Source organism: Dendrobium catenatum, unplaced genomic scaffold, assembly GCF_001605985.2.
Source record: "Dendrobium catenatum unplaced genomic scaffold, ASM160598v2 original_scaffold_274930, whole genome shotgun sequence".
NCBI lineage: Eukaryota > Viridiplantae > Streptophyta > Magnoliopsida > Asparagales > Orchidaceae > Dendrobium > Dendrobium catenatum.
Genome location: NW_021593325.1, coordinates 206,401 through 223,722, shown reverse-complemented (window position 1 = coordinate 223,722; position 17,322 = coordinate 206,401).

Here is a 17,322-nt window from a genome sequence, read left to right as displayed (position 1 = left end):
CAAATACACTCTAAAATGTCCAAAATAAACTATGTGTGATCAGGTAAGATCACACCATATGATCACAGGGGAACACCACGACTATTCCAGAATTATTTAATTTATTATTATAATAACAGAAAGCCCTTATATATATATATTAGTATATATATATATATATATATATATATATATATATATATATATTTTTTTTTTTTTTTTTTTTTTTTTTTTTTTTTTTTTTTGAACAGGGGTATCTAACCGCTATCATCTCAGTTTGTGAGGCGCTTGGCGGCGTAACTAATTCCTTGGCTGATCTAGAAGAGGCACCCACTCCAAATAACCTCCTGGCCCGCACTTATTGGGACCCCATTTAAAAAGCGCTGCCGCTCGAGAGGATTTGAACACAGGTTTGGGGATTCCCAACTATACTCGCCAACTAACCAAGCTAAACATCGGTGGGTAAAACCCTTCTATATAAGTATATAAATAAACCATACATTCATTTATTGGCATGAGGTCATAATAAGGATTTCATATAAGAGAGTTTCAAAATCTGCATATCAATACTTGACTATCATCATCGCCATCAAGATTCAAGGCTGCACTAACCATTGGAATAAGGTTGATTCCCTCGCTGTCATTAAGGCCAATTTATGTCAATATCATTATGCCAAAAACCTCCATTTTGTAACCCCAAAAATCAGCTCAGTTAACATCAAAATTTCAAGATGCTACCTCTCACGACATTACTGGCCTTGCAATGCCTCATCATCATTAGCTATGTTTCATGCATTGAGTTCAATAATGACGCTGCTAACTAGGCAACATGGCAAACCTAGAGGTTATAGAGTTAAAAGAAAAGAAAGATTAAAAAAAAAAAAAAAGGAGAACACAAAGCATAGCAAGAAGCATATGATGGATAAAAGAGTCTCTTAGAGAATTACCCCCGTTCTTTTATAGTATCTCATTATTTAAAGCCCTTTTGCCATCGAATAACCAACATCGATCGGCATCATATTCTCATATATGTCTCCACGAATCATTGATATGTGTACTCCCCATTGCCATCTCATCTTGGTATGATATATTAGTCGACACTTTTGTGGTTTATGTTAATCTTCACTCCTACCATCCACGTCAACCTTGATGCCTCCTAAGTTAATGTTTGCCATTGACACTAAGGCTTCGTAATATACAACCCATATGAGTAAAATCATTTCAATATTTGGACAAGGCCTTATGATTTGTCTTCATGTATTATGTATAAATTATTTGCTGTTGAATTTATGTTTTTTTTTTCAACCACTATCCTTTAATTGAAGAATATAACTTTTAATTTTGAATAAAAGTGAAATAATTAAAGATGAAATTTTGAGCTTCATTATAATTAACATACCCAAAGCTTATGGCGAAGGAAATTTTTATGACAAAGGTTATAATGTTGACGGATTTCTTTATCATTATGCATTTTATTATATTTTATTATGAGAAAATTCACTTATAAGAAATTATTTCACTTTTATAACATTCAATTAATTATTATTCCTTGTAGCAAATAATAGTCACAGAGGAATATCATAAATTACTTTTATAGCGCTTTATGATATTCCTTTTAATATTTACCATATTAAATTGCCATTCAATTTAGGTGTTAATGCTCATTCAATTTAAATGTCAATGCACCTTCCTATATTTGATAATTTTTTGTATATATAAATATTGCACAAGCTCTTTAGTGTAACATGAACTTTTCTTTCTCAATTATAATCTCTTATATAGTATCAAAGACACTTATCTCAATTGAGTTTTTTACCTTATTATTCCATGACTAGCTCTCCTCCGCTATCTCCTCCAACCCAAGTGCTCATATCATTCTCAACCCATTTGATAGATCTCAATCCCTCGTCGCCATCAACATCAATATACAAATTAAACCCTAAACCCATCCAACTACTCATCATGGCGATTTTAATTTCATACTACTTTTATTGGGTATGGTCTTTTGGGATGCATCGATGGATCTTATCTATGTCTATCACATACCTTAACTACAAGAGCTAGAAATGTTCAAAATCCCTCCTACTCACTATCGATTCGACATGATCAACTTATTTTTAGAGCCATTGCCAGCTCCATCTCTCCAAACATGATTATGTTCATTGCTTCATCTCATACATTGCAAGTGGCATGGAATACTCTTGCAAATACCTATGCCAAATCATCTTGAGGGCATCTCACACAACTTAAAGAAGGCATTTGCCTTCTAGCCAAATGAACAAAAGCAATCACTGAATACATGCAATGGGTCAAAATTATTGTTTATGAACTTGCCATGCTTAGTCACCCAATTGACGATGATGATCTCACACTAAAAACCCTAGGAGGTCTTGATGAATGATTTACGGATGCAAATTTATAAAATGAATTTGATATATAATCTATAAATGTAAATTATATTTAAATGTATGATATAAATTAGAAATATTTTATATTAAATTTGTAATTTTATATATGAACTATATTTATATTAAAGTGAACAAAATTTCAAAACAGGTGATGTTTAAATTTAAAATTATAGAACAAATTATTTATGTTTAAATTTATTTATTTTTAAGGCACAAAATTTTTAGTCGCATCACCGTCGCGCCATGCCAGTTGTCAGGCGTCCGCGTGTCAGGCTAGCTATCCATCACGTTAAACAGCCGACAGCCATCAACGCGTCAATTAACTGTCAGCGCGTCATGCACAGGTCATCGCCACATTACGCCACTCTGTCACTCGTCAGGTCACCATCATGTCAAGCCACCATGCAACCTCTTGCAAGACCCAAGTCTGTAGCACTCCAGCATCGCCTCACCCACACTGGCCTCGCCTAAGCCCGTATTGGCTGGCCTCATCTGTTCACATCCAAGTTTGTTGTCGTGTCAGGTCAAACTGTAACCCGCTTACCCGCTTGGGTTGGGTTCGGATTAAAAATCTTGACCAATTTGCAAAACTGTGTTGGATTCGGGTTGACCAATTTAGATCCGGGTGAATTCAGGTTCGACACAAACCTGACCCACCGACCTATTTTGACACCCGTACCTTAGAATCTTTTTGGTTGCTTGATCATGAATAAGAATTAATCATCAATAACTAATATATATATATATATATATATATATTCTAAATTAGTTATTGAGGATCAATTTTTAGCCATTATCAAGTAACCAAAAGGGTAAGCATATTGTTGCAGGCTCATAAATTTGCGGCAGTAGAGTGAGAGAGTTTTTTATTTTAGTGATACACGAATCTCCAGCACACAAACAGATAATTAAGAGTTAGGAAATGCAAAAAAAAAAATTATGTGGAGAACACAAAAAGGGAAAAACCATGTGGCCTTGCTCAAGTGAAGTTGCAATAGTTTAGAGAATTGATCAAAATTCTTCAAGACGAAAGGTTGACACATTCTTTAACTTTGAGACTGTGAGCTTATAATAGATTGGAGAATCAATCAAAGTTCATATGGGTGATCGGGAGTTAGAATGACCGTGGTCAGGCAACGGTGGTTGGAACGACCGTGGTTGGGCAATAGTGATCTGTGAACTAAGGATGATAGGCAATGGAAGTCAGAAGCCTAGTGGTTGTTACGACCCAACCCGACCGAAACGATTCCCGCTCGCATCGGGTCGCGACGGAACTTGAAACTTGAAATCCAGGATCTAGTTTTGGGACTTGCTTCAGAACTTTCTTCCAAATGTAAAAACAAATAGAAACACAGAGCTGCTATAGACTTCCAAATATACAGAACAATTCATCTATATTTCTTTCATCAAAATAATCATGTACAATACAATTCATGGCTTACATACAGAAAGAACATAACAGAAAAGTCATGACTATACAAAAATCAAAAGTACAAAATACCTAATCACTGATCAGACACAGAACTTATAGTCCAAGACTTCCTTCCCTTTCCCAGAACCTGAAAGCCACGCAGAAAACAAGAATGAGCTAACAGCTCAGCAAGACTATACTCACCAATCTAAATCTCCAAAAATTCATATTAGAAAATATATCAGAAGCAGATATTCTAATAGCTGTACAGAAATCGTATAGAAATCATAGAGTCATCAGAATACAGACACTTGCTCAAATAGAAGTCAAATCACTGATATAGAAAAATAGAATTCACTTCATAAATAGAAAAATTGTACATAGCGAACAGAATTGTACAAAACAAACAGAATCGTACATAACAACAGAATCGTACACAACAGATTTCAAATCAGATAAAATCACATTTCAAGATCAGATCATATATCAGATTTCAGATTCCCAGACCCTTACAGAATCTCTACAGATTCTGGCTCCTTATGCCTCCTTCCCCTGACACTGACAGAATCTCAACGAATTCTGGCCCCTTATGTCTCCTTTTGTGCTTGTAGCATCAGAACAGAATAGATATACGAAATTTTCAGAACATAACTTATTCTCAGATTTTCAAATTTCCCGGACCCAGACAACGGAATCCCAAAGGATTCCGTCCCCTTATAACTCCCTTTTGATATCAAAGCACAACAATTCATTCAAATCAAAAAATCGGATTACGTCAGAAAATCTTCAACAGCATAACGGCTGTATATAGAATTTCAACAAAATTCACAAATTCAGAAATTTACTAAATTACCATAGATAGTACACAACATCATTCTAAGACTTTCATTGTACTGAGACAGTAAATTCAGACATCCAGATAAATTATTATTCGATCAAAACTCCGCAGAACTTAAAATACCTGGTAAAAATATTTTAGAAAATACTCAAAACGTGCACAATTATCATCTCAGAAGCATACCAAAAGTTATGCGGCAAAACCTTTATCAGTACAAAACTGAATCAATTATTCGCTAACGGAAACAAAATCTGAAACATAAAAGTTGTCAAAATCTTCGTTTCTGAAAATTGAGAAAGGCGGAATGTGCTTTACCTCGAGCCAGTCAACTTTCTCAACTGCAACTACGGACGAAAACGGACATAAGTCGCCCAAAAATCACTTTTTCTTCTTTATCTTTCGAATTTCTCTCTCCTGGGCTTTTCTCTCTCTTCAAAAAGATCTTGTTTCCATATAAACCCATGCAGATCGTCCCGGGACGATTTGTCCTCTAGACGAATTTCGTACATACGAAATTAAATATCGTACCTGGACGAGTTGCTCTCTGGAAAAATTTCGTACGGATAAACCCTAGTTCGTCCTGGGATGAACCTTCCAGCCAAAATTTTCTTCACAACCTGTACCGATCGTCCCAGGATGATCCAACTTCGTCCTAGACGATCATGGAAGGAAAACATGAAAAATGAGCTTTCACAGTGGTAGCTGCTGAGAGAAGGTCCGACGAAGGCCTGATGATAGCAAGGGCCGGGCAGAGGTCCAATGGCTATGGGCAATCGAGCAAAGGTCCAATGATGGTCAATAGTTGAGCGACCAGGTGGAGGTTGGGCAGCGGTCGATGACTAGGCAAAAGTTTGACGGCAATGACCAGGTTGAAATCTAAAGATGGTTGGATGAAGAAGGTTTTGTGATAGCTTGCTAGTTTAAGGTCTGGAAATTGGTATCTGTGAAAAGGTCCAACGGAAGTCTTGCGGTGATGATCAGCTAATGAAAGTTTGCTGGTGGTGGTGCTCGGGTAGAGCTCTAGGATACTTGAAGCCTCAAAATTCTCTCCAATCTCTAGCCAAAAGGTCCCCTTATGTAGATACTTATTTATAAATCTATGGGAGTGGCATGCCCCATAAATATAGAAAATTTTTGGAGCAAATACAAAGCATTATATTGAACAGCCCATATTAATTCCCCAATCATAGAGAGTTTTTTCATCATTTAGGCTCCTAAATGATATCAGAATTAAGTGATCTATTGATCATTGGAGTAGTCTCGTTGAGCCACTTGATTAGACGATAGGTATGTCATATTAAAAGATCATCTGATCACCTAATTTATGTTTTGAAGTTTTTAATTATGCTTTGAGTCATTGATTTTCGCTTAGTTGGGCTCGAATTGGATTGATTTTAGTGTCATTGGGTTATTCTCGTCAAGACGTTTAGTTTGATTATAATTTTGTTGAAATCAAAGTATAAATGATCTTAGATTTTGTTTTGGAAGTTATAATTCAAATATTTATTGAGATTTGTGCCAGTCATAATAATTTCTTGGTGACTTATCATATATATTGAATCTCATATAAAATTGGTAGGATAATAAAATATATCACATGTATAAATAATTAATCTATACTACTATTATAAAATGGGCTTGAGTTTCCACCCAAATGCAATCTTAGCCTTTCATTTTATTTTTTAAATATTATCACGTCGCTTCATTATATTTTTAATTATTAATAAATTTAAAAATCTACACTAATATATAAAAGCCACTTAAGATTCTACCTTTAGCAAATCCTCATCTTTTATTTTTAAAATCCAAATTAATTTACAACATTTAATTTCGTGACTCTTCCACTTCTTTAAATTGGCCTGAGGAGCTACATGTGACTTTATCGTAACCCTCCATGTCGCATGACCCTTAGTGACCCTTCGACTCCTGCGCGCATTGCTTTGTATTCCCTTCCATCGCATACCTTCATATTCCATTCATGCAAGCCTAACCTTGCAGCCCTCGATCCCAAACCTCCTCCCTCTCACGTTCAAAACAAGCTCGTCGATAGCTTTCCCTCCTCGCATCACGTGCTTTGTTGAAGAATCTTCTTCGCCTGCTTCACATGAGGTAGAGTTTGAAATGAGACGCTCTTAATTTTTTTCTCATACATTTGATGTTCTCATCGTAGTTCCCTCTCTCTAACTCTCTCCTCGATTCCGCATCAGTTTCCCATCTGATGAAATACCTCAGGAACAAGTTGGAGAACGATTCATCCTCTATTTTCAACTTCTTCAGTCAGGTAAAGGTTTTGGTTTTATTATTTATCTTAATGGTTCACTGGAGCATCACTGTCTTTGTTCTTTGTCTCCACCGATAGCTTCTGCATTATATCTGCAGCTTCTACACAAAACTTATCAAGGAGCAAACCATATCCAGCATTAATTCCATATTCGGGATACAAAGTAATCTAAAAACATAAGAAAAAACATAATCGGGAATCATGAATAGGAGATGAACCAAGATTCGCAATCCTCTATATACCATAACAAAACCCTCGAAGCGTAAAAAACATGCTGCTTAAACACCACGCGTCGAATTTAAAGATCCAATAAAAACGGGATCTAAATTGAAGCGAGAAAAGAGGAAGCATCTGGAAAAAAATTAGGTTAACGAAGCATGACAGAAAGGATACGGTCAACAGAGGTTGCAACAGCCGACATAGTCGGATCTGTCGTGGCGTCGCAGGGCGAAGGAGTACAGGTAAATCCTCGAGAAGGAGGGAAGTGAAGAAACAGGCCGATAAAGCAAAGAGAGTATAATATAGTGTGGATAGATACCCTGGGAGAGAGAAAACGAGGAAAAACCTCAAAGGAAAGAGAAAGAGAAAGAGAAAATTTAATTTACCTATTTATAGGTAATTTTATATCAATATATTATGAAATTAAATAATAAATATTAAAAATATATTTTTAAAGATCTATTAAGACCAAATCTCTTTCTCTTTCCTTTGAGGTTTTTCCTCGTTTTCTCTCTCCCAGGGTATCTATCCACACTCTATTATACTCTCTTTGCTTTATCGGCTTGTTTCTTCACTTCCCTCCTTCTCGAGGATTTACCTGTACTCCTTCGCCCTGCGACGCCACGACAGATCCGACTATGTCGGCTGTTGCAACCTCTGTTGACCATATCCTTTCTGTCATGCTTCGTTAACCTAATTTTTTTCAGGATTCTTCCTCTTTTCTCGCTTCAATTTAGATCCTGTTTTTATTGGATCTTTAAATTCGACGCGTGGTGTTTAAACAGCATGTTTTCTACGCTTCGAGGGTTTTGTTATGGTATATAGAGGATTGCGAATCTGGGTTCATCTCCTATTCATGATTCCCGCTTCTGTTTTTTCTTATGTTTTTTAGATTACTTTGTATCCCAAATATGGAATTAATGCTGGATATGGTTTGCTCCTTGATATGTTTTGTGTAGAAGCTGCAGATATAATGCAGAAGCTATCGGTGGAGACAAAGAACAAAGACAGTGATGCTCCAGTGATAGCCAAGAAGGTTTGTTTGTTATTGCCAGCTCCATCTCTCCAAACATGATTATGTTCATTGCTTCATCTCATACATTGCAAGTGGCATGGAATACTCTTGCAAATATCTATGCCAAATCATCTTGAGGGCATCTCACACAACTTAAAGATGGCATTTTCCTTCTGGCCAAGTGAACAAAAGAAATCACTGAATACATGCAATGGGTCAAAATTATTGTTTATGAACTTGCCATGCTTAGTCACCCAATTGACGATGATGATCTCACACTAAAAACCCTAGGAGGTCTTGATGAATGATTTACGGATGCAAATTTATAAAATGAATTTGATATATAATCTATAAATGTAAATTATATTTAAATGTATGATATAAATTAGAAATATTTTATATTAAATTTGTAATTTTATATATGAACTATATTTATATTAAAGCTGAACAAAATTTAAAAACAGGTGATGTTTAAATTTAAAATTATAGAACATATTATTTATGTTTAAATTTATTTATTTTTAAGGCACAAAATTTTATTATTATATAATTAATCATTATTATTATGTCATTTAAATAAATTAGTATTATCACATCATCTGATTCAATCTACAATTCGATTCCAATCTAATTATTGATTTGTGTACTTCCCCTTCTTCCAATTCCACATCAAGTCCTATTTTCACAACAGCATTATTATAATTAATAATATATTTTCTTATGTATGAAGCAAGTCTCCTTAGAATAGAGGTGTCAAAATTGACCTAATCCAAAACCCGACCCGGACCCGACCAAAAATTTTTTTACTTCGGGTCAACCCATTTGTATTACCGGTTTGGTTCGGGTTTGAGTTTTTGACCCATTTATAAAATCAGATTGGGTTCGAATTGACCCGAAAACCCGAATCTGTTTGTGTGTCAATATATGACCTGGCCGCTAGGGCTGTCAACAACTGACCCGACCCGAAAACCCGACCAGAAAAATTCGGGTTCGTGTTGACCCGTTTAATAAATGGGTCGGGTTTGGGTTTTAAATTTGGACCCGTATAACAATTGGGTCGGGTTCGGGTTCGGGTTCGGGTTAACCCGGTAACCCGATTCCGACCCTAAAACAACCAGCATCAATAAGGGTTTTAATAACGTCGAGCGGTCCATCGAGGCATCGAGCGGCCGAGCGGATAGCAGATAGCTAAGTGAGGGATTTCTCATTTCTGAGTTAGGGTTTCTCTATCTCCGACTCCAAGACTCCGACGCCGTTCTTCGACTCTCTCTGTCTCTCGCTTCTTGCCTTCCTCCACTCTCTAGGCCGTTCAGCGTTCGCACCATTTGGAACTTACTGTAATCACTAGTCAGTGAAGTATTGAACTCATTACTCATGAATAATTTTAGTTTCATTTTTTTAGAAGTATTTTGGCTGAGTTTTGGTTTCTAATCGACTGATCTACTATTCTACATTATTTCTACTCTTCCTTTATTTCACACTTTATCAATCTGGAAGTTAGAGGGTTTGCAGTTTTTGTAGATTAGGGTTTGCAGTTTGCTGTTTTTGTCATTTTGACATTTGGTTTTGTAGATTAGGGCTTGCAGTCTTGTTGTTTATCATATTCTTGAGTTTGATGAATGTTTTTTGAGTCTTTTGGCATCTCATATGTCGGCTCTATCCCCAATGGTTAGTCGTATGCACGATCCAATCTGCCCTTCCATCGACCCATTCGTGTCGAGTGTAGAGGCCTACGATCGTTTTGTCCCACGGGATAGTGCGGCCGTACCCTCTGTGTTCGTACCCCACGAGCGGTGCTCTTTCGGAGGTCCACAGTAATGATGGCAAACAACGTTGCAAATGTAAGAAATGTGGGGCAACTTACTTGTCTGATAGTAAAAATGGGACAGGTAATCTGAGACGTCACATTCAGAACTGTAAGAAGCGGGACTCCCATGATATTGGTCAACTTATTCTTCAAAGTAACACAAGCACTTCTATTTCTATGGTTGAAAATAAGTTTGATTATCATGAATTTCGTAGTTTGTTTACTTCATGCATAGTTAAGCATGACTTACCTTTTCAGTGTGTGGAATGGTCTGGTGTTAGAACATTACTTCGATACTTACGTCCTGATTTACAAATTGTATCTAGAAATACAGCACGAAATGACTGTAAGAAATTGTTCATTAAGAAGAAAGCACAGATACAATCCCTTCTATGTATCTGTAAGAGTAGAGTTTCTTTAACTTCTGATTTGTGGACTTCCATTAACGCTGATGGTTTTATTTGCTTAACTGCACATTTCATTGATAATAATTGGCGGTTACAGAAGAAGATTATAAGTTTTGATTATATGCCACCCCCACATGATGGCTTAGCATTATTTGAGAAACTACAACAGCTTTTGATTGATTGGAAACTTGATAGTAAGCTTTTTAGTATTACTCTAAATAATGCTTCAGCGAATACTGTCTCAGTTGATTTTTTAAGAAATCATTTGAATTTGCAAAATGCACTAATATGCATGGTGAATTCCTCCATATGTGATGTTGCGCACATATAGTAAATCTTATTGTGCAGGAATGTTTGAAGGATATAGATACCTCCGTGGTGAAGGTTCGTGAGAGCATTAAATATGTAAAAGGCTCTCAATCAAGAAAACAAAGGTTTATGGAATGTGTACGACAAAGTTTGCTTGAAATAAGTAGAGGATTGAGGCAAAACGTACCAACTAGATGGAATTCTACTTTCATTAGAAGTGCATTGAAACATGATATTGTAGAAGCATTTGTTTGCACAAAGGATTGGTTGTACAGTGACCAAGGTAATTTATATGTCACGGAGTACACGAATGGTTCAATTTTTGTTAAAAATTATATTTAAACTAAATTCTTGTTTTGTTAATAGATATAAAAGACACGGAGCTTGATGATGTGACAGAAAACATTATAATGGAGGGAAATCAAATGGGCAATGCATCAGGAAATTAAGCAGTTTAGAAACTATTGTTAGCTCAATAATGACATGGACATCTGCTGTGCAACAGCTATTTATGGTTGTGGGGTTTTATTTCCTGTCTTCTTACTAGTATGTTTATGGCTGCTCTTTCAACCTTGTTGTTGCTGGCTGGGTTATAAAATCTATTTTTCTTGTGCATTGTGCAGCACTGCAGCAGCTGCTAGCCTGCTTATGGAACTCTGGTAACACTAGGTTGTGGCTTTTACATTCAATATCTGGTTGTGCTGGACGGTTTTTTTTAACATTATCTTTATTCATGTATAATGTTGGGGCCGTTGATGTTTGCTGTTTAGTGTTAAATATTTTATTCAAGTATAATTTTTGATGCCTGAATCGGTGATTCCTGATGGTTATGTTGGATTGTTTCCATGTAGTCCTGTACTCCTCTTGGTTCCTTTGATGCAAAATTCCTGATGGTTAAATAGTTAATTGGTTATGTTGGATTGTTCATTGTTGGCTAATTGGCTTGTAGTTGTAGCCTGTTGTGGGCCTTGTGGCAATGTGGCCGTTGTCGTCGGCAGCAGTGCAGCTAGCTGCTTGCATATTTTTCTGGTTGTTCACTTGTTCTGTTGCTCACTTTGTCTTATCTTCTGAAATTCTGTTGATTTTAGTTTATTATTATAATATGGCAATGATGAAGAACATTGTGAATTTATAGAACAGTGGTAATAAATAAATAAAAATGTTTTGCAACCAATTTACAAATTGAGGAAATAAGATTTTTTTTATTTGATTTGAGCATATACTACTTCACTGAATAGATACTAAAATTATAAAATCTGTATGCTCAATTTGTAATCTTGGAGGGAAAAATTTTAAAATTGTTGCAGACTAGCAAATGATGCTTCAATTTTCACTAGGTTCATCCTGAGCCGAAAGCCCTAAAGCCTAAACCGGTGATTCCTTAACCTTGAGCTTGTGGATTTTATTTAATTTTGTTGTAGCCTTGCAGGTTCAACTACTTAATGACAAAGAAGCTAACTACTTGAGGCTTAACCGCTTGAGCAATGAGCAACAACAACTCTGGGTCTCTGGTTGTGATTTACTAATTTTTTTGTGTATTTGTAAATTGTAAATTGTAAATTTGTATTGTATCATTATATATTTGTATTATTGTATCTTGTATTTGTAATTTGTAAACTATAAATTTATAAATTATAATGTATCTTGTATTTAATGTATTATAGAAATTATAATTTTTTTTTGTTAATCATAATTTTTTTATTCTTTTATTATTTCATTATTTTTTTTATTAGTCATATTATTTCATAAATGTTTCTGTACTACATTTTTTTTTCTCAAAAAAATTCGGGTTGGCAGGTCGGGACAACCCGACCCGTGATTAACCCGGGTCGGGTCCAGGTTCAGCAATTGCACCCGTATAATTAAACGGGTCGGGTTCAGGTCGACCTATTTAACTTCAGGTTAGTTCGGGTTCGACCCGAACCCGACCCGGCAACCCGAATTGACAGCCCTACTGACCGCATCTAGTCGCATCACCGTCGCGCCATGCCAGTTGTCAGGCGTCCGCGTGTCAGGCTACCTATCCATCGCGTTAAACAGCTAACAACCATCGGCACGTGAGTCAACTGTCAGTGTGTCATGCACAGGTCATCGCCACATTACGCCACTCTGTCACTCGTCATGTCACCATCGTGTCAAGCCATCATGCCACATCTTGTAAGACCCAAGTTTGCAGCACTCCAGCATCGCCTCACCCACACTGGCCTCGCCTAAGCCCATACTGGCTGGCCTCACCTGTTCACATCCAAGTTTGTGGTCATGTCAGGTCAAACCGTAACCCTCTTACCCGCTTGGGTCAGGTTATATATATATATATATATCTCTAAAAGTAACCGAAAGGGTATACATATTGTTGCAGGCTCATAAATTTGAGGCAATAAAGTGAGAGAGTTTTTTGTCTTAGTGATACACGAATCTCCAGCACACAAACAAATAATTAAGAGCTAGGAAATGCAAAAAAAAAAAAATGTGGAAAACACAAAAAGGGAAAAATCATGTGGCCTTGCTCAAGTGAAGTTGCAATAGTTTAGAGAATTGATCGAAGTTCTTCAAGGTGAAAGGTTGACACATTATTTAACTTTGAGACGTTGAACTTATAATAGCTTGGAGAATCAATCAAAGTTCATATGGGTGCTCGGGAGTTAGAATGATTGTGGTCGGGAGACAGTGGTCGGAACGATCGTGGTTGGGCAACAATGGTCTATGAACTGAGGTCGATAGGCAATGGAAGTCAGAAGCCTAGTGGTACCTGCTAAGAGAAGGTCCGACGAAGGCCTGATGATAGCAAGGGCCAGGCAGATGTCCAATGGCTATGGGCGATCGAGCAAAGGTCCAATGATGGTTAGTAGTTGAGCGACCAGGTGGAGGTTGGGCAGCGGTCTACGACTAGGCGAAAGTCTGACTGCAAATGACCGGGTTAAAATCTAAAGATGGTTGGATGATGAAGGTTTTGCGATAGCTTTCTATTTTAAGGTCTGGAAATTAGTATCTGGGCAAAGGTCCGACGGAAGTCTAGCGGTGGTGATCAGCCAATGAAAGTTTGCTAGTGGTGGTGCTCCGGTAGAGCTCTAGGATACTTGAAGCCTCAAAATTCTCTCCAATCTCTAGCCAAAAGGTCCCCCTCATGTAGATACTAAGAGCTTATTTATAAATCTATGGGAGTGGTATGCCCCATAAATATAGAAAAATTTTGGAGCAAATACAAAGCATTATATTGAACGGCCCATATTAATTCACCAATCATAGACAATTTTTTTCATCATTTAGACTCCTAAATGATATTGGAATTAAGTGATCTATTGATCATTGGATTAGTCTCGCTAAGCCACTTTATTCGACGATAAGCATGTTATATTCAAAGATCATCTGATCACCTAATTTATGTTTTGAAGTTTTTAATTATGCTTTGAGTCAATATTTTCGCTTAGTTGGGCTCGAATTGGATTGATTTTGGTGTCATTGGGTTATTCTCATCTAGACGTTTATTTTGATTATAATTTTGTTGAAATCAAAGTATAAATGATCTTAGATTTTGTTTTGGAAGTTTCAATTCAAATGTTTATTGAGATTTGTGCCCGTCATAATAATTTCTTGGTGACATATCATATATTGAATCTCATATAAAATTGGTAGGATAATAAAATATATCACATGTATAAATAATTAATCTATACTACTATTATAAAAGGGGCTTGAGTTTCCACCCAAATGCAATCTTAACCTTTCATTTTATTTTTTTAAATATTATCACGTCACTTCATTATATTTTTAATTATTAATAAATTTAAAAAACTATACTAATATATAAAAGCAACTTAAGATTCTACATTTAGCAAATCCTCATCTTTTATTTTTAAAATCCAAATTAATTTACAACATTTGATTTCGTGTCCCTTCCACTTATTTAGATTGGCCTGAGGAGCTACATGTGACTTTATCATAACCCTCCATGTGGCATGACCCTTAGTGACCCTTTTGCTCCTACAAACGCATTGTTTCGTATTCCCTTCCATCGCATTCCTTCATATTCCATTTGTGCAAGCCCAACCCTGCAGCCCTCGATCCCAAACATCCTCCCTCTCACGTTCGAAACAAGCTCGTCGATATCTTTCCCTCCTCGCATCACGTGCTTCGTTGAAGAAGCTTCTTCGCCTGCTTCACATGAGGTAGAGTTTGAAATGAGCCGCCTTAATTTTTTCTCATACATTTGATGTTCTCATCATAGTTTCCTCTCTCTAACTCTCTCCTAGATTCCGCATCAGTTTCCCATCCAATGAAATACCTCAGCAATAAGTTGGAGAACGATTCATCCTCTATTTTCAGTTTCTTCAGTCAGGTAAAGGTTTTGGTTTTATTATTTATCTTAATGGTTCTCTGATTTGGAAAGAGAGCATAAATAAGCAAGATTGTACTTCTTTAGTGGCATTCTTTGTTTTCATTAAAGATCGAGTATTTATGTTTATAGGAAGATTTTTATTATAATTTGTTAGGGGGATTAAGATTTTTCATTTACAACCAAGTAAATTTCACCTTTTTTCATATTATCAATGGCCTTATCACATGTTTTCACCTATTATAAGAAAAATCATAAAGTGTCTCAAATAGGATGAGAGCTTGAAACACAACTAGCACTCAATGATAATTCAAATGAAAGTTGGAAAGAAGAAGAAGAAGAAGAAGAAAGGGGGAAAAACAATGATTTCAACTATGCTTTCTCTTTTGAATGGAGTTATGTTCCCCTCTCTTGCAGATTCTTTGAGTTACACATCAACATTATTTGTTGCTCTTAATGTAGTTTTTGTTGTGATTGTAGCTGGGATTGCTATTGTTAATTACTAAATGGAATCATGTCAATGCCAATATTGCTTCATGCGATATCAGATTTGGAATATGTGTGGAACCTGTTCACCACAGTTCTGGTTCTTGTAACAGCTTTTTTGACAGTTTAATAGTATGATTTTTTTCTTTGATTTATGATAATATTGAACTTGGTAAAAAATATGATTAATTTTGAGCTAATTGTTTTTGCATAAAAAATTTCTTAATTTTGTTAATTTCTTTACATCATTATGCATTGCTTGAGCCACTACTTGGAACCCTTTGAGGAAGATAAATGAACAAGGTGAGCCTGAAAGAGATTAAGGATATGAATGATGGAGATGATTTGAGAGCCAAGTGTGTGGAAGAGGAAAAAGCTTGGAGCTTGGAGAAATGAGTTTAGGTTGTTAATATTTTTGACGGATTTATTACAATGAAGTAAAGATTACCAGTTAAATCAGCAGATAGATTTTGTTAAGTGAATTTTCATCTGTCCAAATTATAAGAAGATGCGATTATATACAAGTTATATGGTACACTTTCACTGAATATTATTTCATGATTATCTCTTTTCCTTTTTTTTTCTTCAGCACTTCTTTACCTCATGTTAAATTTCAACTTGTAATGACCTTCTGGAAACTGATGATACTTATGATTGATGTTATGCAGTTCGAAGCATAGAAAATGAACTTGAAGACTTTTGCCATATAAAGCCTATTGTGAGGACATCACTAGCACTCTGCTCTACTATTTACATAGCTACGAGCTTCTTTGGTGATCTCTCTTTGATGAATCAACCCTTCATAATGTGCTTGCCAACTTCAATGCCAACCTCCACATACCTTCACTACAGGAAATTTTACTATTACCGGCGGCCTAGACCGGCGTTTGTCTAGCCGCCGGTAATCCGTCGGTCTACCGGCGGTTGCTGGCGGTTATTTGTCGAGACTACAACCGCTGACAATTACGTCGGCACGACCCGGCAGCTAACTGGCGGTAGATTTTGCCGGCGGTTTGACGGCCGGAACCCCGCCGACAATAACTAAGTCGATAACCGGCGGCATAGGCCACCGGAAAGCCGTCGGAGAAATAAACCGCCGGTAAAACACCGCCGGCAATGGTTACCGACGCCGTTTTTACCGGCGGCTCGACAACCGCCAAAAAGCCGTCGGTTTATTTCCAAACCATTGGTAAAAACAGGTATACCGCCGGTAAAAACCGCCAGTATTACCTGAATTTCCTGTAGTACTTATAGTGTTGTTTTTAATGATGATGCTCGTGTCAGCTATGTTGTACACCTCATGCTTGGATTTCCTATGATATTCCATGCTTTGAGACATTAGTTGCATATTTTCATAATTTAAGAAGGAAAGGTTTAACACTCTAGGATCATAAGAAAGTAAATACATGAGGTGGTCAAAGGGGAGAGAAGCTTCTAGTCAAGAGAAAATGAAGAAGTCTTTTCAAGTGCTTATATATATTGGGGAGGGTTGATTTTTATTTTTTCAAGGGATGACTTATAGCTTGTATGTATGTAGGTTTGATATTCATATTCCTTACTGTCAGTTATTAATTGTCTATATGGTCTAATTTTTTAAAATCCCTGATTTCATATTATATATGGTATGTATTTTGACTTTAACTTGTTTGGATTGTTTTATTTTTTGTAATTTGGTCATTTTTTTAAAATTTCTTTACAAAAGCTTATCTTTAATGTTTAGTGGCCTATTGATGTTGTCAAAATGTCAAATTAGCTAATTATGAGTTCCAAGTTAACATTTCTTATTTAGGAGATCATTTGGGATAATTTTTTCACAGCTTTACTTTCCA